The 24,302-nt window shown below is 44.3% G+C and overlaps 6 non-coding genes across 6 annotated transcripts; all 6 read left to right on the top strand.

Moving 5' to 3' along the window:
* Positions 1-4,635: 4,635 nt before the first annotated feature.
* LOC138565305 (U6 spliceosomal RNA) lies at positions 4,636-4,742 on the top strand. The gene has a single exon (XR_011301196.1). It is a non-coding gene; the product is annotated as a U6 spliceosomal RNA (small nuclear RNA).
* A 2,421-nt stretch (positions 4,743-7,163) lies between these two features.
* LOC138565304 (U6 spliceosomal RNA) lies at positions 7,164-7,270 on the top strand. Its single transcript, XR_011301195.1, has one exon. It is a non-coding gene; the product is annotated as a U6 spliceosomal RNA (small nuclear RNA).
* Positions 7,271-12,604: 5,334 nt separating this feature from the next.
* Positions 12,605-12,711, top strand: LOC138565302 (U6 spliceosomal RNA). Its single transcript, XR_011301194.1, has one exon. It is a non-coding gene; the product is annotated as a U6 spliceosomal RNA (small nuclear RNA).
* Positions 12,712-15,132: 2,421 nt separating this feature from the next.
* On the top strand, positions 15,133-15,239 carry LOC138565301 (U6 spliceosomal RNA). The gene has a single exon (XR_011301193.1). It is a non-coding gene; the product is annotated as a U6 spliceosomal RNA (small nuclear RNA).
* A 2,411-nt stretch (positions 15,240-17,650) lies between these two features.
* LOC138565300 (U6 spliceosomal RNA) lies at positions 17,651-17,757 on the top strand. Its single transcript, XR_011301192.1, has one exon. It is a non-coding gene; the product is annotated as a U6 spliceosomal RNA (small nuclear RNA).
* Positions 17,758-20,168: 2,411 nt separating this feature from the next.
* LOC138565299 (U6 spliceosomal RNA) lies at positions 20,169-20,275 on the top strand. The gene has a single exon (XR_011301191.1). It is a non-coding gene; the product is annotated as a U6 spliceosomal RNA (small nuclear RNA).
* Positions 20,276-24,302: the final 4,027 nt, after the last annotated feature.

The following is a 24,302-nucleotide window of genomic DNA, read 5'->3' as shown; positions in this document are numbered from 1 at the left end:
GGTTGGTATCTCAGCCTGTTGATGCTTTGTTGAGTTGCTTGGAACATGCAAGGAAGGAGACCTGAAGCACTCCCGACCAGGTTGCATGTCTCCAAGTTACTGAAATCCAACAGACCTCCTCCCTGTGCCACAAACTTCTGGGCACTGAGCTCTGCAGTTGTTCCCCACAGGTCGCCAAGTGTCCCAGATTTACTTTCTCAGAGTTGCTAGTTACTGCTACCCCACCTCGACCACTATATTTTCCCCAGATACTTGCTACTGTGGAGTAAGCAGGGCTAAGAGAGAGGGGGTGTGCCTATGCAAATCATCTGCCAGTATGCTTCCTGGGAGGTCATTCCATCTCACCATCTGACACCTGGGCAGCGGCAGGTAATTTGGAGAACAGACATATTCGGACAGGCCACAGAGCAAAAGCTGGGCCGTTGATTGAGGATCCCTTTAGCCATGTCTCCCTAAGTTACTGAGGTCCAGAAAAATTCCACCCTCAGCTCTTATAGAGAGGTCCTTGGCCGATCGTGGCCGATCAGGGTCGGGGGTGGGGGGACTGCACACTGCCTCACCTTTTCACTGCTTTCTACAGCGGTAATGCTTTTGCAGAAGGGGCCTGTACAAGTGATTTTGTCTGCGCTGTGGGAAAGTGACATTTATCCACTGACATTAACCAAATTACTTGTGCTGTTCAACGCACATACATGCATAGAAATCATGTTATGTTTTTTGGGGAAGGTCTAGAGGGTCCTGCTGATGATTTATTAAGCTGTCTGCTACTCTTGCTTTTACATAGTCTTCCCTGCCCAGGCATGTTTAAGGCATACTGTATGTCCCTCCATTACAATGAAAACTCTGTTGAAAGCACAGAGGTACATAGGAGTGGATCTGTTAAGAACTGAAACAAAAAGCCTGGAAAAATGTCGAAACGCGTAGGATTTGGACTTACAATTAAATGACTCACATTCAGATGTGCTATCCCTTGCCCCCCTGACCCCCTTTCCTTTTGTGTAATCCTTTTGTTCTCAGTAGGGTTTTCCAAAGTGGCTTTCAAATAAAAGATCATAGACCTGCATTTTGTGGCACACATGCCTCATATCCCGTTGCTCTTGATAAACTCACATCATCTCCCACCAATACAAGCTGTAAAAGATTTTCAGGGCTTAGCCAAGCAAACTAGACGCGGGTCGAAGGTTGAGCAATCCTTTAATCAGCAGCAAAGTTAACATTGAAATAAGCCTCAGAATCTCTTAAAGGATGGTCCAACATCTGTTGCTGGCAGTGCGCAATGGGGCAGCCTGGGTCCTGACACCTTAAGCCATCTCCTATTCTTGCCTTGTCCTTGATCCAGCCATGGGCCCACATGCACTCAGAGGTACAGAGTGTTTCTCATGTCTCTGGGTCTGCTGTGATGCTCTCACTCTTGCATCACCCAGCCATCGTGATGGGGAGAGGGGTGTCGATTTGCAAGCACCGTTGAGCATGAATCTTTTTATCTTTAAATATAATTGGCATTAAACCAAACCCTTTAGGACCAGATCAATAAAGCAGCAAAGAATGCTGATGTATTGCTGTTTGCCGCTTAATTCCATACCATCCGACATCTAAATGGTGTTTGGTCAAACGTTTGCCATATCAAATGTCCTTATGTTAAAGAGCAGAAAGTCCAGAGGTCCTAATCAATGGTTTGGTTGGCTCTCCCTTTGCGCTTGCCTTAAGGCGTCAGCCCGATTGCGCCCTGCAAGCAACCAGTGTTGGCCCATCCTTTAAGAGATTCTGAAGCTGATTTCAATGTTATTTTTGCTGCTGATTTAAGGATTGCTCAACCTTCGGCCCACGTCTAATTTCCTTGGCTATGCCCTTGACATCTTTTACAGCTTGTATTGGTGGGAGATGATGTGAGTTTATCAAGAGCAACGGGATATGAGGCATGTGGGCCATAAAAAACATGTCTAGGATCTTTTTTTATAAGAAAGTCTCTTTAAGTAGGGAACTTTGGACAACACTGCTGAGAGCAAAAGGATTACACAAAAGGTAAGCGGGTCAGTGGGTCAAGGGATAGCACATCTGACTGTGAGTCCGTTTATTGTAAGTCCAAATCCTACCTGTTTCAACATTTTTCCAGGCTTTTGGTTTCATTTCTTAACAGATCCATTCCTATGTACCTCAGCAAAACATGTACTAATATTGGAATGAAAATGGGAAAATAGAATTGGCCCCTGCTTCAAAGGATGACACGCACATTCGTAAAGCATTCACTATTTTTGGCACACGACAGGACAGAAACTTTCTTAATCTGCAAGTATTTATTTTTTAATACATCTTTTTTTAATGAAGATTGAAATTGTATTTTCATACATAATACACGACAACACAATACATTTTGGGCCAAATTCAACACTAATGCCTCGGGAGACTTTTACTTGTGAGTCCTATTGACTGAATGAACAGCCCCATCTCCTTCAATTTCTTGACTTGTACTTTTAGAAGTGGCACGCTGCTTTTGTTTTTTATCCCATTCTACCAAACTCAGTATTATCACTTTTCCTCTTGTTGTGCACTCCAGCGTCAACTGCTTTAAGGAGCTATTTGCAAACATCGCTCTGAACTACAGCTTTACTTGCTTCTAGGCCTTAATCTTTAATTGTGGCTTAGCAGTGTACTCCGGATTTGGCTGCTTTTAGTTGGTTAATTCTTTTTTTATTTCTGTAACTTTCAAACAGTCCCATTGTGAAATACCATTGTCACAATGTGCTGCAGTGCAGGAAAACTTAAAATGAATGGTAGGGAGGGGGGGGTTATGGGGGAGGGAGGGAGGAGAGAGAGACAGAGAGAGAGAAAACAAAGAAAATATGGTTTTCGGTGGCTATGTGTTTGCATGGAAAAGATTTTAGGCTTTTAATCATGTGGAAAGGGGCTCTGTGGCTGGCATGGCAGCCTGTTGATGCTTTGTTGAGTTGCTTGGAACATGCAAGGAAGGAGACCTGAAGCACTCCCGACCAGGTCGCATGTCTCCAAGTTACTGAAATCCCACAGACCTTCTCCCCGTGCCACAAAGTTCTGGGAGATGAGCTCTGCAGTTGTTCCCCACAAGTCGCCAAGCTCCCCAGATTTACTTTCTCAGAGTTGCTAGTTACTGCTACCCTACCTCGACCACTATATTTTGCCCAGATACTTGCTACTGTGGAGTAAGCAGGGGTAAGAAAGAGAGCGAGGGGGTTTGCCTATGCAAATCATCTGCCAGGATCCTACCTGGGAGGTCATTCCATCTCACCAGCTGACACCTGGGCAGCGGCAGGTAATTTGGAGAACAGATATATACGGACAGGCCACAAAGCAAAGGCTGAGCTGTTGATTGAGGATCCCTTTTGCCATGTCTCCCTAAGTTACAGAGGTCCAGAAAATTCCACCCTCAGCTCTCATAGAGAGGTCCTTGGCCGATCGTGGCCGATCAGAGGAGGGAAGTGTCGGAGGTGACTGCACACTGCCTCACCTTCACTGCTTTCTACAGTGGTAATGCTTTTGCAGAAGGGGCCTGTACAAGTGATTTTGTTCTGCGCTGTGGGAAAGTGACATTTATCCACTGACATTAACCAAACTACTTGCGCTGTTCAACGCACATGCATGCAGAGAAATAATGTTATGTTTTTTGGGGAAGGTCTAGAGGGTCCTGCTGATGATTCTTTTAAGCTGTCTGCTACTCTTGCTTTTACATAGAGTCTTCCCTGCCCAGGAATGTTTAAGGTATACTGTATGTCCCTCCCTTACAATGAAAACTCTGTTGAAAGCACAGAGGTACATAGGAATGGATCTGTTAAGAAATGAGACAAAAAGCCTGGAAAATGTAGAAACAGGTAGTATTTGGACTTAGCACATTTGACTGTGAGTTAGTTTATTGTATCAGTTGACCCACTGACCCCCTTACCTTTTGTGTAATACTTTTGCTCTCAGTGGGGTTGCCCAAAGTTCCCTTCTTAAAGCGGCTTTCTTATAAAAAAATCCTAGACCTGCTTTTTGTGGCACACATGCCTCATATCCCGTTGCAGTTGATAAAGTCACATCATCTCCCACCAGTACAAGCTGTAAAAGATTTCCAGGGCTTATCCAAGCAAACTAGACGTGGGTCGAAGGTTGAGCAATCCTTAAATCAGCAGCAAAGTTAAAATTGAAATCAGCCTCAGAATCCTTTATAGGATGGTCCAACATCTGTTGCTTACAGGGCTCAATCGGACAGCCTCTGGTGCTGACTCCTTAAGCCACCTCCTGTTTTTGCCTTGTCCTTGATACAGCCATGGGCCCACATACACTCAGAGGTACCGAGTTTTTCTCATGTCTATTGGGTCTATTGTGATGCTCTCAGGCTTGTATGACCCAGCCATTGTGATGGGGAGGGGGTTTTCATTTTGCAAGCACCCTGGACCATTAATCTTTATATCTTTAAATATAATTGGCATTAAACTAAAACCCTTTAGGGCCAGATCAATACAGCAGCAAAGAATGCTTATTCGTTGTTGTTTGCCTCTTCATTTCATACCACCCGATATCTAAATGGTGTTTGGACTTTCTGCCCTCTGAAATAAGGACATTTGGTATGGCAAACCTTTGACCAGAGGTCCTAATCAATGGTTTGATTGACTCTCCCTTTGCGCTTGCTTCTGCAACACATGTACTAATATTGGAATGATAATGGGAAATTTAAATCGGCCCCTGCTCTAAAGGATGACACGCACATTCGTAAAGCATTCACTATTTTTGGAACATGACTGGACAGAAACTTTCTTAATTTGCAAGTGTTGATTTTTTAATAGATCTTTCTTTATTGAAGATTGAAATTGTATGTTCATTCATATTACACGACAACACAATGCATTTTGCGCCAAATTCAACACTAATGCCTCAGGAGCCTTTTACTTGTGAGTCCTCTTGACTGAATGAACAGCCCCGTCCCCTTCAATTTCTTGACTTGTACTTTTACAAGTGGCACGCTTCTTTTGTTTTTTTTTATCCCATTCTACCAAACTCAGTATTATCACTTTCCCCCTTGTTGTGCACTCCAGCGTAAACTGCTTTAAGGTGCTATTTGCAAATATCGCTCTGAACTACAGCTTTACTTGCTTCTGGGCCTTAATCTTTAAATGGGGCTGAGCAGAGTACTCCGGGTTTGGCTGCTTTTAGTTGGTTGATTTCTTTTTTGATTTCTGTAACTTTCAAACAGTCCCATTGTGAAATACCATTGCCACAATGTGCTGCAGTGCATGAAAACCTAAAATTAATGGTAGGGAGAGGGAGAGGGGCTGGGGGGAAGAGAGAGTGCGGGAGGGTGGGAGGGAGCGAGGGAAGGAGACAGGGAGGAGAGAGAGAGAAAACAAAGAAAATATGGTATTTGGGGGCTATGTATTTGCATGGAAAAGATTTTAGCCTTTTAATCAAGTGGAAAGGGGCTCTGTGGTTGGTATCTCAGCCTGTTGATGCTTTGTTGAGTTGCTTGGAACATGCAAGGAAGGAGACCTGAAGCACTCCCGACCAGGTTGCATGTCTCCAAGTTACTGAAATCCAACAGACCTCCTCCCTGTGCCACAAACTTCTGGGCACTGAGCTCTGCAGTTGTTCCCCACAGGTCGCCAAGTGTCCCAGATTTACTTTCTCAGAGTTGCTAGTTACTGCTACCCCACCTCGACCACTATATTTTCCCCAGATACTTGCTACTGTGGAGTAAGCAGGGCTAAGAGAGAGGGAGAGGGGGTGTGCCTATGCAAATCATCTGCCAGTATGCTTCCTGGGAGGTCATTCCATCTCACCATCTGACACCTGGGCAGCGGCAGGTAATTTGGAGAACAGACATATTCGGACAGGCCACAGAGCAAAAGCTGGGCCGTTGATTGAGGATCCCTTTAGCCATGTCTCCCTAAGTTACTGAGGTCCAGAAAAATTCCACCCTCAGCTCTTATAGAGAGGTCCTTGGCCGATCGTGGCCGATCGTGGCCGATCAGGGTCGGGGGTGGGGGGACTGCACACTGCCTCACCTTTTCACTGCTTTCTACAGCGGTAATGCTTTTGCAGAAGGGGCCTGTACAAGTGATTTTGTCTGCGCTGTGGGAAAGTGACATTTATCCACTGACATTAACCAAATTACTTGCGCTGTTCAACGCACATACATGCATAGAAATCATGTTATGTTTTTTGGGGAAGGTCTAGAGGGTCCTGCTGATGATTTATTAAGCTGTCTGCTACTCTTGCTTTTACATAGTCTTCCCTGCCCAGGCATGTTTAAGGCATACTGCATGTCCCTCCATTACAATGAAAACTCTGTTGAAAGCACAGAGGTACATAGGAATGGATCTGTTAAGAAATGAGACAAAAAGCCTGGAAAATGTAGAAACAGGTAGTATTTGGACTTAGCACATTTGACTGTGAGTTAGTTTATTGTATCAGTTGACCCACTGACCCCCTTACCTTTTGTGTAATACTTTTGCTCTCAGTGGGGTTGCCCAAAGTTCCCTTCTTAAAGCGGCTTTCTTATAAAAAAATCCTAGACCTGCTTTTTGTGGCACACATGCCTCATATCCCGTTGCAGTTGATAAAGTCACATCATCTCCCACCAGTACAAGCTGTAAAAGATTTCCAGGGCTTATCCAAGCAAACTAGACGTGGGTCGAAGGTTGAGCAATCCTTAAATCAGCAGCAAAGTTAAAATTGAAATCAGCCTCAGAATCCTTTATAGGATGGTCCAACATCTGTTGCTTACAGGGCTCAATCGGACAGCCTCTGGTGCTGACTCCTTAAGCCACCTCCTGTTTTTGCCTTGTCCTTGATACAGCCATGGGCCCACATACACTCAGAGGTACCGAGTTTTTCTCATGTCTATTGGGTCTATTGTGATGCTCTCAGGCTTGTATGACCCAGCCATTGTGATGGGGAGGGGGTTTTCATTTTGCAAGCACCCTGGACCATTAATCTTTATATCTTTAAATATAATTGGCATTAAACTAAAACCCTTTAGGGCCAGATCAATACAGCAGCAAAGAATGCTTATTCGTTGTTGTTTGCCTCTTCATTTCATACCACCCGATATCTAAATGGTGTTTGGACTTTCTGCCCTCTGAAATAAGGACATTTGGTATGGCAAACCTTTGACCAGAGGTCCTAATCAATGGTTTGATTGACTCTCCCTTTGCGCTTGCTTCTGCAACACATGTACTAATATTGGAATGATAATGGGAAATTTAAATCGGCCCCTGCTCTAAAGGATGACACGCACATTCGTAAAGCATTCACTATTTTTGGAACATGACTGGACAGAAACTTTCTTAATTTGCAAGTGTTGATTTTTTAATAGATCTTTCTTTATTGAAGATTGAAATTGTATGTTCATTCATATTACACGACAACACAATGCATTTTGCGCCAAATTCAACACTAATGCCTCAGGAGCCTTTTACTTGTGAGTCCTCTTGACTGAATGAACAGCCCCGTCCCCTTCAATTTCTTGACTTGTACTTTTACAAGTGGCACGCTTCTTTTGTTTTTTTTTATCCCATTCTACCAAACTCAGTATTATCACTTTCCCCCTTGTTGTGCACTCCAGCGTAAACTGCTTTAAGGTGCTATTTGCAAATATCGCTCTGAACTACAGCTTTACTTGCTTCTGGGCCTTAATCTTTAAATGGGGCTGAGCAGAGTACTCCGGGTTTGGCTGCTTTTAGTTGGTTGATTTCTTTTTTGATTTCTGTAACTTTCAAACAGTCCCATTGTGAAATACCATTGCCACAATGTGCTGCAGTGCATGAAAACTTAAAATTAATGGTAGGGAGAGGGAGAGGGGCTGGGGGGAAGAGAGAGTGCGGGAGGGTGGGAGGGAGCGAGGGAAGGAGACAGGGAGGAGAGAGAGAGAAAACAAAGAAAATATGGTATTTGGGGGCTATGTATTTGCATGGAAAAGATTTTAGCCTTTTAATCAAGTGGAAAGGGGCTCTGTGGTTGGTATCTCAGCCTGTTGATGCTTTGTTGAGTTGCTTGGAACATGCAAGGAAGGAGACCTGAAGCACTCCCGACCAGGTTGCATGTCTCCAAGTTACTGAAATCCAACAGACCTCCTCCCTGTGCCACAAACTTCTGGGCACTGAGCTCTGCAGTTGTTCCCCACAGGTCGCCAAGTGTCCCAGATTTACTTTCTCAGAGTTGCTAGTTACTGCTACCCCACCTCGACCACTATATTTTCCCCAGATACTTGCTACTGTGGAGTAAGCAGGGCTAAGAGAGAGGGAGAGGGGGTGTGCCTATGCAAATCATCTGCCAGTATGCTTCCTGGGAGGTCATTCCATCTCACCATCTGACACCTGGGCAGCGGCAGGTAATTTGGAGAACAGACATATTCGGACAGGCCACAGAGCAAAAGCTGGGCCGTTGATTGAGGATCCCTTTAGCCATGTCTCCCTAAGTTACTGAGGTCCAGAAAAATTCCACCCTCAGCTCTTATAGAGAGGTCCTTGGCCGATCGTGGCCGATCAGGGTCGGGGGTGGGGGGACTGCACACTGCCTCACCTTTTCACTGCTTTCTACAGCGGTAATGCTTTTGCAGAAGGGGCCTGTACAAGTGATTTTGTCTGCGCTGTGGGAAAGTGACATTTATCCACTGACATTAACCAAATTACTTGCGCTGTTCAACGCACATACATGCATAGAAATCATGTTATGTTTTTTGGGGAAGGTCTAGAGGGTCCTGCTGATGATTTATTAAGCTGTCTGCTACTCTTGCTTTTACATAGTCTTCCCTGCCCAGGCATGTTTAAGGCATACTGCATGTCCCTCCATTACAATGAAAACTCTGTTGAAAGCACAGAGGTACATAGGAATGGATCTGTTAAGAACTGAAACAAAAAGCCTGGAAAAATGTCGAAACGCGTAGGATTTGGACTTACAATTAACTGACTCACATTCAGATGTGCTATCCCTTGCCCCCCTGACCCCCTTTCCTTTTGTGTAATCCTTTTGTTCTCAGTAGGGTTTTCCAAAGTGGCTTTCAAATAAAAGATCATAGACCTGCATTTTGTGGCACACATGCCTCATATCCCGTTGCTCTTGATAAACTCACATCATCTCCCACCAATACAAGCTGTAAAAGATTTTCAGGGCTTAGCCAAGCAAACTAGACGCGGGTCGAAGGTTGAGCAATCCTTTAATCAGCAGCAAAGTTAACATTGAAATAAGCCTCAGAATCTCTTAAAGGATGGTCCAACATCTGTTGCTGGCAGTGCGCAATGGGGCAGCCTGGGTCCTGACACCTTAAGCCATCTCCTATTCTTGCCTTGTCCTTGATCCAGCCATGGGCCCACATGCACTCAGAGGTACAGAGTGTTTCTCATGTCTCTGGGTCTGCTGTGATGCTCTCACTCTTGCATCACCCAGCCATCGTGATGGGGAGAGGGGTGTCGATTTGCAAGCACCGTTGAGCATGAATCTTTTTATCTTTAAATATAATTGGCATTAAACCAAACCCTTTAGGACCAGATCAATAAAGCAGCAAAGAATGCTGATGTATTGCTGTTTGCCGCTTAATTCCATACCATCCGACATCTAAATGGTGTTTGGTCAAACGTTTGCCATATCAAATGTCCTTATGTTAAAGAGCAGAAAGTCCAGAGGTCCTAATCAATGGTTTGGTTGGCTCTCCCTTTGCGCTTGCCTTAAGGCGTCAGCCCGATTGCGCCCTGCAAGCAACCAGTGTTGGCCCATCCTTTAAGAGATTCTGAAGCTGATTTCAATGTTATTTTTGCTGCTGATTTAAGGATTGCTCAACCTTCGGCCCACGTCTAATTTCCTTGGCTATGCCCTTGACATCTTTTACAGCTTGTATTGGTGGGAGATGATGTGAGTTTATCAAGAGCAACGGGATATGAGGCATGTGGGCCATAAAAAACATGTCTAGGATCTTTTTTTATAAGAAAGTCTCTTTAAGTAGGGAACTTTGGACAACACTGCTGAGAGCAAAAGGATTACACAAAAGGTAAGCGGGTCAGTGGGTCAAGGGATAGCACATCTGACTGTGAGTCCGTTTATTGTAAGTCCAAATCCTACCTGTTTCAACATTTTTCCAGGCTTTTGGTTTCATTTCTTAACAGATCCATTCCTATGTACCTCAGCAAAACATGTACTAATATTGGAATGAAAATGGGAAAATAGAATTGGCCCCTGCTTCAAAGGATGACACGCACATTCGTAAAGCATTCACTATTTTTGGCACACGACAGGACAGAAACTTTCTTAATCTGCAAGTATTTATTTTTTAATACATCTTTTTTTAATGAAGATTGAAATTGTATTTTCATACATAATACACGACAACACAATACATTTTGGGCCAAATTCAACACTAATGCCTCGGGAGACTTTTACTTGTGAGTCCTATTGACTGAATGAACAGCCCCATCTCCTTCAATTTCTTGACTTGTACTTTTAGAAGTGGCACGCTGCTTTTGTTTTTTATCCCATTCTACCAAACTCAGTATTATCACTTTTCCTCTTGTTGTGCACTCCAGCGTCAACTGCTTTAAGGAGCTATTTGCAAACATCGCTCTGAACTACAGCTTTACTTGCTTCTAGGCCTTAATCTTTAATTGTGGCTTAGCAGTGTACTCCGGATTTGGCTGCTTTTAGTTGGTTAATTCTTTTTTTATTTCTGTAACTTTCAAACAGTCCCATTGTGAAATACCATTGTCACAATGTGCTGCAGTGCAGGAAAACTTAAAATGAATGGTAGGGAGGGGGGGGTTATGGGGGAGGGAGGGAGGAGAGAGAGACAGAGAGAGAGAAAACAAAGAAAATATGGTTTTCGGTGGCTATGTGTTTGCATGGAAAAGATTTTAGGCTTTTAATCATGTGGAAAGGGGCTCTGTGGCTGGCATGGCAGCCTGTTGATGCTTTGTTGAGTTGCTTGGAACATGCAAGGAAGGAGACCTGAAGCACTCCCGACCAGGTCGCATGTCTCCAAGTTACTGAAATCCCACAGACCTTCTCCCCGTGCCACAAAGTTCTGGGAGATGAGCTCTGCAGTTGTTCCCCACAAGTCGCCAAGCTCCCCAGATTTACTTTCTCAGAGTTGCTAGTTACTGCTACCCTACCTCGACCACTATATTTTGCCCAGATACTTGCTACTGTGGAGTAAGCAGGGGTAAGAAAGAGAGCGAGGGGGTTTGCCTATGCAAATCATCTGCCAGGATCCTACCTGGGAGGTCATTCCATCTCACCAGCTGACACCTGGGCAGCGGCAGGTAATTTGGAGAACAGATATATACGGACAGGCCACAAAGCAAAGGCTGAGCTGTTGATTGAGGATCCCTTTTGCCATGTCTCCCTAAGTTACAGAGGTCCAGAAAATTCCACCCTCAGCTCTCATAGAGAGGTCCTTGGCCGATCGTGGCCGATCAGAGGAGGGAAGTGTCGGAGGTGACTGCACACTGCCTCACCTTCACTGCTTTCTACAGTGGTAATGCTTTTGCAGAAGGGGCCTGTACAAGTGATTTTGTTCTGCGCTGTGGGAAAGTGACATTTATCCACTGACATTAACCAAACTACTTGCGCTGTTCAACGCACATGCATGCAGAGAAATAATGTTATGTTTTTTGGGGAAGGTCTAGAGGGTCCTGCTGATGATTCTTTTAAGCTGTCTGCTACTCTTGCTTTTACATAGAGTCTTCCCTGCCCAGGAATGTTTAAGGTATACTGTATGTCCCTCCCTTACAATGAAAACTCTGTTGAAAGCACAGAGGTACATAGGAATGGATCTGTTAAGAAATGAGACAAAAAGCCTGGAAAATGTAGAAACAGGTAGTATTTGGACTTAGCACATTTGACTGTGAGTTAGTTTATTGTATCAGTTGACCCACTGACCCCCTTACCTTTTGTGTAATACTTTTGCTCTCAGTGGGGTTGCCCAAAGTTCCCTTCTTAAAGCGGCTTTCTTATAAAAAAATCCTAGACCTGCTTTTTGTGGCACACATGCCTCATATCCCGTTGCAGTTGATAAAGTCACATCATCTCCCACCAGTACAAGCTGTAAAAGATTTCCAGGGCTTATCCAAGCAAACTAGACGTGGGTCGAAGGTTGAGCAATCCTTAAATCAGCAGCAAAGTTAAAATTGAAATCAGCCTCAGAATCCTTTATAGGATGGTCCAACATCTGTTGCTTACAGGGCTCAATCGGACAGCCTCTGGTGCTGACTCCTTAAGCCACCTCCTGTTTTTGCCTTGTCCTTGATACAGCCATGGGCCCACATACACTCAGAGGTACCGAGTTTTTCTCATGTCTATTGGGTCTATTGTGATGCTCTCAGGCTTGTATGACCCAGCCATTGTGATGGGGAGGGGGTTTTCATTTTGCAAGCACCCTGGACCATTAATCTTTATATCTTTAAATATAATTGGCATTAAACTAAAACCCTTTAGGGCCAGATCAATACAGCAGCAAAGAATGCTTATTCGTTGTTGTTTGCCTCTTCATTTCATACCACCCGATATCTAAATGGTGTTTGGACTTTCTGCCCTCTGAAATAAGGACATTTGGTATGGCAAACCTTTGACCAGAGGTCCTAATCAATGGTTTGATTGACTCTCCCTTTGCGCTTGCTTCTGCAACACATGTACTAATATTGGAATGATAATGGGAAATTTAAATCGGCCCCTGCTCTAAAGGATGACACGCACATTCGTAAAGCATTCACTATTTTTGGAACATGACTGGACAGAAACTTTCTTAATTTGCAAGTGTTGATTTTTTAATAGATCTTTCTTTATTGAAGATTGAAATTGTATGTTCATTCATATTACACGACAACACAATGCATTTTGCGCCAAATTCAACACTAATGCCTCAGGAGCCTTTTACTTGTGAGTCCTCTTGACTGAATGAACAGCCCCGTCCCCTTCAATTTCTTGACTTGTACTTTTACAAGTGGCACGCTTCTTTTGTTTTTTTTTATCCCATTCTACCAAACTCAGTATTATCACTTTCCCCCTTGTTGTGCACTCCAGCGTAAACTGCTTTAAGGTGCTATTTGCAAATATCGCTCTGAACTACAGCTTTACTTGCTTCTGGGCCTTAATCTTTAAATGGGGCTGAGCAGAGTACTCCGGGTTTGGCTGCTTTTAGTTGGTTGATTTCTTTTTTGATTTCTGTAACTTTCAAACAGTCCCATTGTGAAATACCATTGCCACAATGTGCTGCAGTGCATGAAAACCTAAAATTAATGGTAGGGAGAGGGAGAGGGGCTGGGGGGAAGAGAGAGTGCGGGAGGGTGGGAGGGAGCGAGGGAAGGAGACAGGGAGGAGAGAGAGAGAAAACAAAGAAAATATGGTATTTGGGGGCTATGTATTTGCATGGAAAAGATTTTAGCCTTTTAATCAAGTGGAAAGGGGCTCTGTGGTTGGTATCTCAGCCTGTTGATGCTTTGTTGAGTTGCTTGGAACATGCAAGGAAGGAGACCTGAAGCACTCCCGACCAGGTTGCATGTCTCCAAGTTACTGAAATCCAACAGACCTCCTCCCTGTGCCACAAACTTCTGGGCACTGAGCTCTGCAGTTGTTCCCCACAGGTCGCCAAGTGTCCCAGATTTACTTTCTCAGAGTTGCTAGTTACTGCTACCCCACCTCGACCACTATATTTTCCCCAGATACTTGCTACTGTGGAGTAAGCAGGGCTAAGAGAGAGGGAGAGGGGGTGTGCCTATGCAAATCATCTGCCAGTATGCTTCCTGGGAGGTCATTCCATCTCACCATCTGACACCTGGGCAGCGGCAGGTAATTTGGAGAACAGACATATTCGGACAGGCCACAGAGCAAAAGCTGGGCCGTTGATTGAGGATCCCTTTAGCCATGTCTCCCTAAGTTACTGAGGTCCAGAAAAATTCCACCCTCAGCTCTTATAGAGAGGTCCTTGGCCGATCGTGGCCGATCGTGGCCGATCAGGGTCGGGGGTGGGGGGACTGCACACTGCCTCACCTTTTCACTGCTTTCTACAGCGGTAATGCTTTTGCAGAAGGGGCCTGTACAAGTGATTTTGTCTGCGCTGTGGGAAAGTGACATTTATCCACTGACATTAACCAAATTACTTGCGCTGTTCAACGCACATACATGCATAGAAATCATGTTATGTTTTTTGGGGAAGGTCTAGAGGGTCCTGCTGATGATTTATTAAGCTGTCTGCTACTCTTGCTTTTACATAGTCTTCCCTGCCCAGGCATGTTTAAGGCATACTGCATGTCCCTCCATTACAATGAAAACTCTGTTGAAAGCACAGAGGTACATAGGAATGGATCTGTTAAGAAATGAGACAAAAAGCCTGGAAAATGTAGAAACAGGTAGTATTTGGACTTAGCACATTTGACTGTGAGTTAGTTTATTGTATCAGTTGACCCACTGACCCCCTTACCTTTTGTGTAATACTTTTGCTCTCAGTGGGGTTGCCCAAAGTTCCCTTCTTAAAGCGGCTTTCTTATAAAAAAATCCTAGACCTGCTTTTTGTGGCACACATGCCTCATATCCCGTTGCAGTTGATAAAGTCACATCATCTCCCACCAGTACAAGCTGTAAAAGATTTCCAGGGCTTATCCAAGCAAACTAGACGTGGGTCGAAGGTTGAGCAATCCTTAAATCAGCAGCAAAGTTAAAATTGAAATCAGCCTCAGAATCCTTTATAGGATGGTCCAACATCTGTTGCTTACAGGGCTCAATCGGACAGCCTCTGGTGCTGACTCCTTAAGCCACCTCCTGTTTTTGCCTTGTCCTTGATACAGCCATGGGCCCACATACACTCAGAGGTACCGAGTTTTTCTCATGTCTATTGGGTCTATTGTGATGCTCTCAGGCTTGTATGACCCAGCCATTGTGATGGGGAGGGGGTTTTCATTTTGCAAGCACCCTGGACCATTAATCTTTATATCTTTAAATATAATTGGCATTAAACTAAAACCCTTTAGGGCCAGATCAATACAGCAGCAAAGAATGCTTATTCGTTGTTGTTTGCCTCTTCATTTCATACCACCCGATATCTAAATGGTGTTTGGACTTTCTGCCCTCTGAAATAAGGACATTTGGTATGGCAAACCTTTGACCAGAGGTCCTAATCAATGGTTTGATTGACTCTCCCTTTGCGCTTGCTTCTGCAACACATGTACTAATATTGGAATGATAATGGGAAATTTAAATCGGCCCCTGCTCTAAAGGATGACACGCACATTCGTAAAGCATTCACTATTTTTGGAACATGACTGGACAGAAACTTTCTTAATTTGCAAGTGTTGATTTTTTAATAGATCTTTCTTTATTGAAGATTGAAATTGTATGTTCATTCATATTACACGACAACACAATGCATTTTGCGCCAAATTCAACACTAATGCCTCAGGAGCCTTTTACTTGTGAGTCCTCTTGACTGAATGAACAGCCCCGTCCCCTTCAATTTCTTGACTTGTACTTTTACAAGTGGCACGCTTCTTTTGTTTTTTTTTATCCCATTCTACCAAACTCAGTATTATCACTTTCCCCCTTGTTGTGCACTCCAGCGTAAACTGCTTTAAGGTGCTATTTGCAAATATCGCTCTGAACTACAGCTTTACTTGCTTCTGGGCCTTAATCTTTAAATGGGGCTGAGCAGAGTACTCCGGGTTTGGCTGCTTTTAGTTGGTTGATTTCTTTTTTGATTTCTGTAACTTTCAAACAGTCCCATTGTGAAATACCATTGCCACAATGTGCTGCAGTGCATGAAAACCTAAAATTAATGGTAGGGAGAGGGAGAGGGGCTGGGGGGAAGAGAGAGTGCGGGAGGGTGGGAGGGAGCGAGGGAAGGAGACAGGGAGGAGAGAGAGAGAAAACAAAGAAAATATGGTATTTGGGGGCTATGTATTTGCATGGAAAAGATTTTAGCCTTTTAATCAAGTGGAAAGGGGCTCTGTGGTTGGTATCTCAGCCTGTTGATGCTTTGTTGAGTTGCTTGGAACATGCAAGGAAGGAGACCTGAAGCACTCCCGACCAGGTTGCATGTCTCCAAGTTACTGAAATCCAACAGACCTCCTCCCTGTGCCACAAACTTCTGGGCACTGAGCTCTGCAGTTGTTCCCCACAGGTCGCCAAGTGTCCCAGATTTACTTTCTCAGAGTTGCTAGTTACTGCTACCCCACCTCGACCACTATATTTTCCCCAGATACTTGCTACTGTGGAGTAAGCAGGGCTAAGAGAGAGGGAGAGGGGGTGTGCCTATGCAAATCATCTGCCAGTATGCTTCCTGGGAGGTCATTCCATCTCACCATCTGACACCTGGGCAGCGGCAGGTAATTTGGAGAACAGACATATTCGGACAGGCCACAGAGCAAAAGCTGGGCCGTTGATTGAGGATCCCTTTAGCCATGTCTCCCTAAGTTACTGAGGTCCAGAAAAATTCCACCCTCAGCTCTTATAGAGAGGTCCTTGGCCGATCGTGGCCGATCAGGGTCGGGGGTGGGGGGACTGCACACTGCCTCACCTTTTCACTGCTTTCTACAGCGGTAATGCTTTTGCAGAAGGGGCCTGTACAAGTGATTTTGTCTGCGCTGTGGGAAAGTGACATTTATCCACTGACATTAACCAAATTACTTGCGCTGTTCAACGCACATACATGCATAGAAATCATGTTATGTTTTTTGGGGAAGGTCTAGAGGGTCCTGCTGATGATTTATTAAGCTGTCTGCTACTCTTGCTTTTACATAGTCTTCCCTGCCCAGGCATGTTTAAGGCATACTGCATGTCCCTCCATTACAATGAAAACTCTGTTGAAAGCACAGAGGTACATAGGAATGGATCTGTTAAGAAATGAGACAAAAAGCCTGGAAAATGTAGAAACAGGTAGTATTTGGACTTAGCACATTTGACTGTGAGTTAGTTTATTGTATCAGTTGACCCACTGACCCCCTTACCTTTTGTGTAATACTTTTGCTCTCAGTGGGGTTGCCCAAAGTTCCCTTCTTAAAGCGGCTTTCTTATAAAAAAATCCTAGACCTGCTTTTTGTGGCACACATGCCTCATATCCCGTTGCAGTTGATAAAGTCACATCATCTCCCACCAGTACAAGCTGTAAAAGATTTCCAGGGCTTATCCAAGCAAACTAGACGTGGGTCGAAGGTTGAGCAATCCTTAAATCAGCAGCAAAGTTAAAATTGAAATCAGCCTCAGAATCCTTTATAGGATGGTCCAACATCTGTTGCTTACAGGGCTCAATCGGACAGCCTCTGGTGCTGACTCCTTAAGCCACCTCCTGTTTTTGCCTTGTCCTTGATACAGCCATGGGCCCACATACACTCAGAGGTACCGAGTTTTTCTCATGTCTATTGGGTCTATTGTGATGCTCTCAGGCTTGTATGACCCAGCCATTGTGATGGGGAGGGGGTTTTCATTTTGCAAGCACCCTGGACCATTAATCTTTATATCTTTAAATATAATTGGCATTAAACTAAAACCCTTTAGGGCCAGATCAATACAGCAGCAAAGAATGCTTATTCGTTGTTGTTTGCCTCTTCATTTCATACCACCCGATATCTAAATGGTGTTTGGACTTTCTGCCCTCTGAAATAAGGACATTTGGTATGGCAAACCTTTGACCAGAGGTCCTAATCAATGGTTTGATTGACTCTCCCTTTGCGCTTGCTTCTGCAACACATGTACTAATATTGGAATGATAATGGGAAATTTAAATCGGCCCCTGCTCTAAAGGATGACACGCACATTCGTAAAGCATTCACTATTTTTGGAACATGACTGGACAGAAACTTTCTTAATTTGCAAGTGTTGATTTTTTAATAGATCTTTCTTTATTGAAGATTGAAATTGTATGTTCATTCATATTACACGACAACACAATGCATTTTGCGCCAAATTCAACACTAATGCCTCAGGAGCCTTTTACTTGTGAGTCCTCTTGACTGAATGAACAGCCCCGTCCCCTTCAATTTCTTGACTTGTACTTTTACAAGTGGCACGCTTCTTTTGTTTTTTTTTATCCCATTCTACCAAACTCAGTATTATCACTTTCCCCCTTGTTGTGCACTCCAGCGTAAACTGCTTTAAGGTGCTATTTGCAAATATCGCTCTGAACTACAGCTTTACTTGCTTCTGGGCCTTAATCTTTAAATGGGGCTGAGCAGAGTACTCCGGGTTTGGCTGCTTTTAGTTGGTTGATTTCTTTTTTGATTTCTGTAACTTTCAAACAGTCCCATTGTGAAATACCATTGCCACAATGTGCTGCAGTGCATGAAAACCTAAAATTAATGGTAGGGAGAGGGAGAGGGGCTGGGGGGAAGAGAGAGTGCGGGAGGGTGGGAGGGAGCGAGGGAAGGAGACAGGGAGGAGAGAGAGAGAAAACAAAGAAAATATGGTATTTGGGGGCTATGTATTTGCATGGAAAAGATTTTAGCCTTTTAATCAAGTGGAAAGGGGCTCTGTGGTTGGTATCTCAGCCTGTTGATGCTTTGTTGAGTTGCTTGGAACATGCAAGGAAGGAGACCTGAAGCACTCCCGACCAGGTTGCATGTCTCCAAGTTACTGAAATCCAACAGACCTCCTCCCTGTGCCACAAACTTCTGGGCACTGAGCTCTGCAGTTGTTCCCCACAGGTCGCCAAGTGTCCCAGATTTACTTTCTCAGAGTTGCTAGTTACTGCTACCCCACCTCGACCACTATATTTTCCCCAGATACTTGCTACTGTGGAGTAAGCAGGGCTAAGAGAGAGGGAGAGGGGGTGTGCCTATGCAAATCATCTGCCAGTATGCTTCCTGGGAGGTCATTCCATCTCACCATCTGACACCTGGGCAGCGGCAGGTAATTTGGAGAACAGACATATTCGGACAGGCCACAGAGCAAAAGCTGGGCCGTTGATTGAGGATCCCTTTAGCCATGTCTCCCTAAGTTACTGAGGTCCAGAAAAATTCCACCCTCAGCTCTTATAGAGAGGTCCTTGGCCGATCGTGGCCGATCAGGGTCGGGGGTGGGGGGACTGCACACTGCCTCACCTTTTCACTGCTTTCTACAGCGGTAATGCTTTTGCAGAAGGGGCCTGTACAAGTGATTTTGTCTGCGCTGTGGGAAAGTGACATTTATCCACTGACATTAACCAAATTACTTGCGCTGTTCAACGCACATACATGCATAGAAATCATGTTATGTTTTTTGGGGAAGGTCTAGAGGGTCCTGCTGATGATTTATTAAGCTGTCTGCTACTCTTGCTTTTACATAGTCTTCCCTGCCCAGGCATGTTTAAGGCATACTGCATGTCCCTCCATTACAATGAAAACTCTGTTGAAAGCACAGAGGTACATAGGAATGGATCTGTTAAGAAATGAGACAAAAAGCCTGGAAAATGTAGAAACAGGTAGTATTTGGACTTAGCACATTTGACTGTGAGTTAGTTTATTGTATCAGTTGACCCACTGACCCCCTTACCTTTTGTGTAATACTTTTGCTCTCAGTGGGGTTGCCCAAAGTTCCCTTCTTAAAGCGGCTTTCTTATAAAAAAATCCTAGACCTGCTTTTTGTGGCACACATGCCTCATATCCCGTTGCAGTTGATAAAGTCACATCATCTCCCACCAGTACAAGCTGTAAAAGATTTCCAGGGCTTATCCAAGCAAACTAGACGTGGGTCGAAGGTTGAGCAATCCTTAAATCAGCAGCAAAGTTAAAATTGAAATCAGCCTCAGAATCCTTTATAGGATGGTCCAACATCTGTTGCTTACAGGGCTCAATCGGACAGCCTCTGGTGCTGACTCCTTAAGCCACCTCCTGTTTTTGCCTTGTCCTTGATACAGCCATGGGCCCACATACACTCAGAGGTACCGAGTTTTTCTCATGTCTATTGGGTCTATTGTGATGCTCTCAGGCTTGTATGACCCAGCCATTGTGATGGGGAGGGGGTTTTCATTTTGCAAGCACCCTGGACCATTAATCTTTATATCTTTAAATATAATTGGCATTAAACTAAAACCCTTTAGGGCCAGATCAATACAGCAGCAAAGAATGCTTATTCGTTGTTGTTTGCCTCTTCATTTCATACCACCCGATATCTAAATGGTGTTTGGACTTTCTGCCCTCTGAAATAAGGACATTTGGTATGGCAAACCTTTGACCAGAGGTCCTAATCAATGGTTTGATTGACTCTCCCTTTGCGCTTGCTTCTGCAACACATGTACTAATATTGGAATGATAATGGGAAATTTAAATCGGCCCCTGCTCTAAAGGATGACACGCACATTCGTAAAGCATTCACTATTTTTGGAACATGACTGGACAGAAACTTTCTTAATTTGCAAGTGTTGATTTTTTAATAGATCTTTCTTTATTGAAGATTGAAATTGTATGTTCATTCATATTACACGACAACACAATGCATTTTGCGCCAAATTCAACACTAATGCCTCAGGAGCCTTTTACTTGTGAGTCCTCTTGACTGAATGAACAGCCCCGTCCCCTTCAATTTCTTGACTTGTACTTTTACAAGTGGCACGCTTCTTTTGTTTTTTTTTATCCCATTCTACCAAACTCAGTATTATCACTTTCCCCCTTGTTGTGCACTCCAGCGTAAACTGCTTTAAGGTGCTATTTGCAAATATCGCTCTGAACTACAGCTTTACTTGCTTCTGGGCCTTAATCTTTAAATGGGGCTGAGCAGAGTACTCCGGGTTTGGCTGCTTTTAGTTGGTTGATTTCTTTTTTGATTTCTGTAACTTTCAAACAGTCCCATTGTGAAATACCATTGCCACAATGTGCTGCAGTGCATGAAAACTTAAAATTAATGGTAGGGAGAGGGAGAGGGGCTGGGGGGAAGAGAGAGTGCGGGAGGGTGGGAGGGAGCGAGGGAAGGAGACAGGGAGGAGAGAGAGAGAAAACAAAGAAAATATGGTATTTGGGGGCTATGTATTTGCATGGAAAAGATTTTAGCCTTTTAATCAAGTGGAAAGGGGCTCTGTGGTTGGTATCTCAGCCTGTTGATGCTTTGTTGAGTTGCTTGGAACATGCAAGGAAGGAGACCTGAAGCACTCCCGACCAGGTTGCATGTCTCCAAGTTACTGAAATCCAACAGACCTCCTCCCTGTGCCACAAACTTCTGGGCACTGAGCTCTGCAGTTGTTCCCCACAGGTCGCCAAGTGTCCCAGATTTACTTTCTCAGAGTTGCTAGTTACTGCTACCCCACCTCGACCACTATATTTTCCCCAGATACTTGCTACTGTGGAGTAAGCAGGGCTAAGAGAGAGGGAGAGGGGGTGTGCCTATGCAAATCATCTGCCAGTATGCTTCCTGGGAGGTCATTCCATCTCACCATCTGACACCTGGGCAGCGGCAGGTAATTTGGAGAACAGACATATTCGGACAGGCCACAGAGCAAAAGCTGGGCCGTTGATTGAGGATCCCTTTAGCCATGTCTCCCTAAGTTACTGAGGTCCAGAAAAATTCCACCCTCAGCTCTTATAGAGAGGTCCTTGGCCGATCGTGGCCGATCAGGGTCGGGGGTGGGGGGACTGCACACTGCCTCACCTTTTCACTGCTTTCTACAGCGGTAATGCTTTTGCAGAAGGGGCCTGTACAAGTGATTTTGTCTGCGCTGTGGGAAAGTGACATTTATCCACTGACATTAACCAAATTACTTGCGCTGTTCAACGCACATACATGCATAGAAATCATGTTATGTTTTTTGGGGAAGGTCTAGAGGGTCCTGCTGATGATTTATTAAGCTGTCTGCTACTCTTGCTTTTACATAGTCTTCCCTGCCCAGGCATGTTTAAGGCATACTGCATGTCCCTCCATTACAATGAAAACTCTGTTGAAAGCACAGAGGTACATAGGAATGGATCTGTTAAGAACTGAAACAAAAAGCCTGGAAAAATGTCGAAACGCGTAGGATTTGGACTTACAATTAACTGACTCACATTCAGATGTGCTATCCCTTGCCCCCCTGACCCCCTTTCCTTTTGTGTAATCCTTTTGTTCTCAGTAGGGTTTTCCAAAGTGGCTTTCAAATAAAAGATCATAGACCTGCATTTTGTGGCACACATGCCTCATATCCCGTTGCTCTTGATAAACTCACATCATCTCCCACCAATACAAGCTGTAAAAGATTTTCAGGGCTTAGCCAAGCAAACTAGACGCGGGTCGAAGGTTGAGCAATCCTTTAATCAGCAGCAAAGTTAACATTGAAATAAGCCTCAGAATCTCTTAAAGGATGGTCCAACATCTGTTGCTGGCAGTGCGCAATGGGGCAGCCTGGGTCCTGACACCTTAAGCCATCTCCTATTCTTGCCTTGTCCTTGATCCAGCCATGGGCCCACATGCACTCAGAGGTACAGAGTGTTTCTCATGTCTCTGGGTCTGCTGTGATGCTCTCACTCTTGCATCACCCAGCCATCGTGATGGGGAGAGGGGTGTCGATTTGCAAGCACCGTTGAGCATGAATCTTTTTATCTTTAAATATAATTGGCATTAAACCAAACCCTTTAGGACCAGATCAATAAAGCAGCAAAGAATGCTGATGTATTGCTGTTTGCCGCTTAATTCCATACCATCCGACATCTAAATGGTGTTTGGTCAAACGTTTGCCATATCAAATGTCCTTATGTTAAAGAGCAGAAAGTCCAGAGGTCCTAATCAATGGTTTGGTTGGCTCTCCCTTTGCGCTTGCCTTAAGGCGTCAGCCCGATTGCGCCCTGCAAGCAACCAGTGTTGGCCCATCCTTTAAGAGATTCTGAAGCTGATTTCAATGTTATTTTTGCTGCTGATTTAAGGATTGCTCAACCTTCGGCCCACGTCTAATTTCCTTGGCTATGCCCTTGACATCTTTTACAGCTTGTATTGGTGGGAGATGATGTGAGTTTATCAAGAGCAACGGGATATGAGGCATGTGGGCCATAAAAAACATGTCTAGGATCTTTTTTTATAAGAAAGTCTCTTTAAGTAGGGAACTTTGGACAACACTGCTGAGAGCAAAAGGATTACACAAAAGGTAAGCGGGTCAGTGGGTCAAGGGATAGCACATCTGACTGTGAGTCCGTTTATTGTAAGTCCAAATCCTACCTGTTTCAACATTTTTCCAGGCTTTTGGTTTCATTTCTTAACAGATCCATTCCTATGTACCTCAGCAAAACATGTACTAATATTGGAATGAAAATGGGAAAATAGAATTGGCCCCTGCTTCAAAGGATGACACGCACATTCGTAAAGCATTCACTATTTTTGGCACACGACAGGACAGAAACTTTCTTAATCTGCAAGTATTTATTTTTTAATACATCTTTTTTTAATGAAGATTGAAATTGTATTTTCATACATAATACACGACAACACAATACATTTTGGGCCAAATTCAACACTAATGCCTCGGGAGACTTTTACTTGTGAGTCCTATTGACTGAATGAACAGCCCCATCTCCTTCAATTTCTTGACTTGTACTTTTAGAAGTGGCACGCTGCTTTTGTTTTTTATCCCATTCTACCAAACTCAGTATTATCACTTTTCCTCTTGTTGTGCACTCCAGCGTCAACTGCTTTAAGGAGCTATTTGCAAACATCGCTCTGAACTACAGCTTTACTTGCTTCTAGGCCTTAATCTTTAATTGTGGCTTAGCAGTGTACTCCGGATTTGGCTGCTTTTAGTTGGTTAATTCTTTTTTTATTTCTGTAACTTTCAAACAGTCCCATTGTGAAATACCATTGTCACAATGTGCTGCAGTGCAGGAAAACTTAAAATGAATGGTAGGGAGGGGGGGGTTATGGGGGAGGGAGGGAGGAGAGAGAGACAGAGAGAGAGAAAACAAAGAAAATATGGTTTTCGGTGGCTATGTGTTTGCATGGAAAAGATTTTAGGCTTTTAATCATGTGGAAAGGGGCTCTGTGGCTGGCATGGCAGCCTGTTGATGCTTTGTTGAGTTGCTTGGAACATGCAAGGAAGGAGACCTGAAGCACTCCCGACCAGGTCGCATGTCTCCAAGTTACTGAAATCCCACAGACCTTCTCCCCGTGCCACAAAGTTCTGGGAGATGAGCTCTGCAGTTGTTCCCCACAAGTCGCCAAGCTCCCCAGATTTACTTTCTCAGAGTTGCTAGTTACTGCTACCCTACCTCGACCACTATATTTTGCCCAGATACTTGCTACTGTGGAGTAAGCAGGGGTAAGAAAGAGAGCGAGGGGGTTTGCCTATGCAAATCATCTGCCAGGATCCTACCTGGGAGGTCATTCCATCTCACCAGCTGACACCTGGGCAGCGGCAGGTAATTTGGAGAACAGATATATACGGACAGGCCACAAAGCAA

This window comes from Ambystoma mexicanum, chromosome 1q (genome assembly GCF_040938575.1).
Source record: "Ambystoma mexicanum isolate Mex_15411 chromosome 1q, UKY_AmexF1_1, whole genome shotgun sequence".
Taxonomy (NCBI): Eukaryota; Metazoa; Chordata; class Amphibia; order Caudata; family Ambystomatidae; genus Ambystoma; species Ambystoma mexicanum.
The sequence above is the reverse complement of the archived record's forward strand: the minus strand, read 5'-3'. Positions and strand labels throughout refer to the sequence as shown.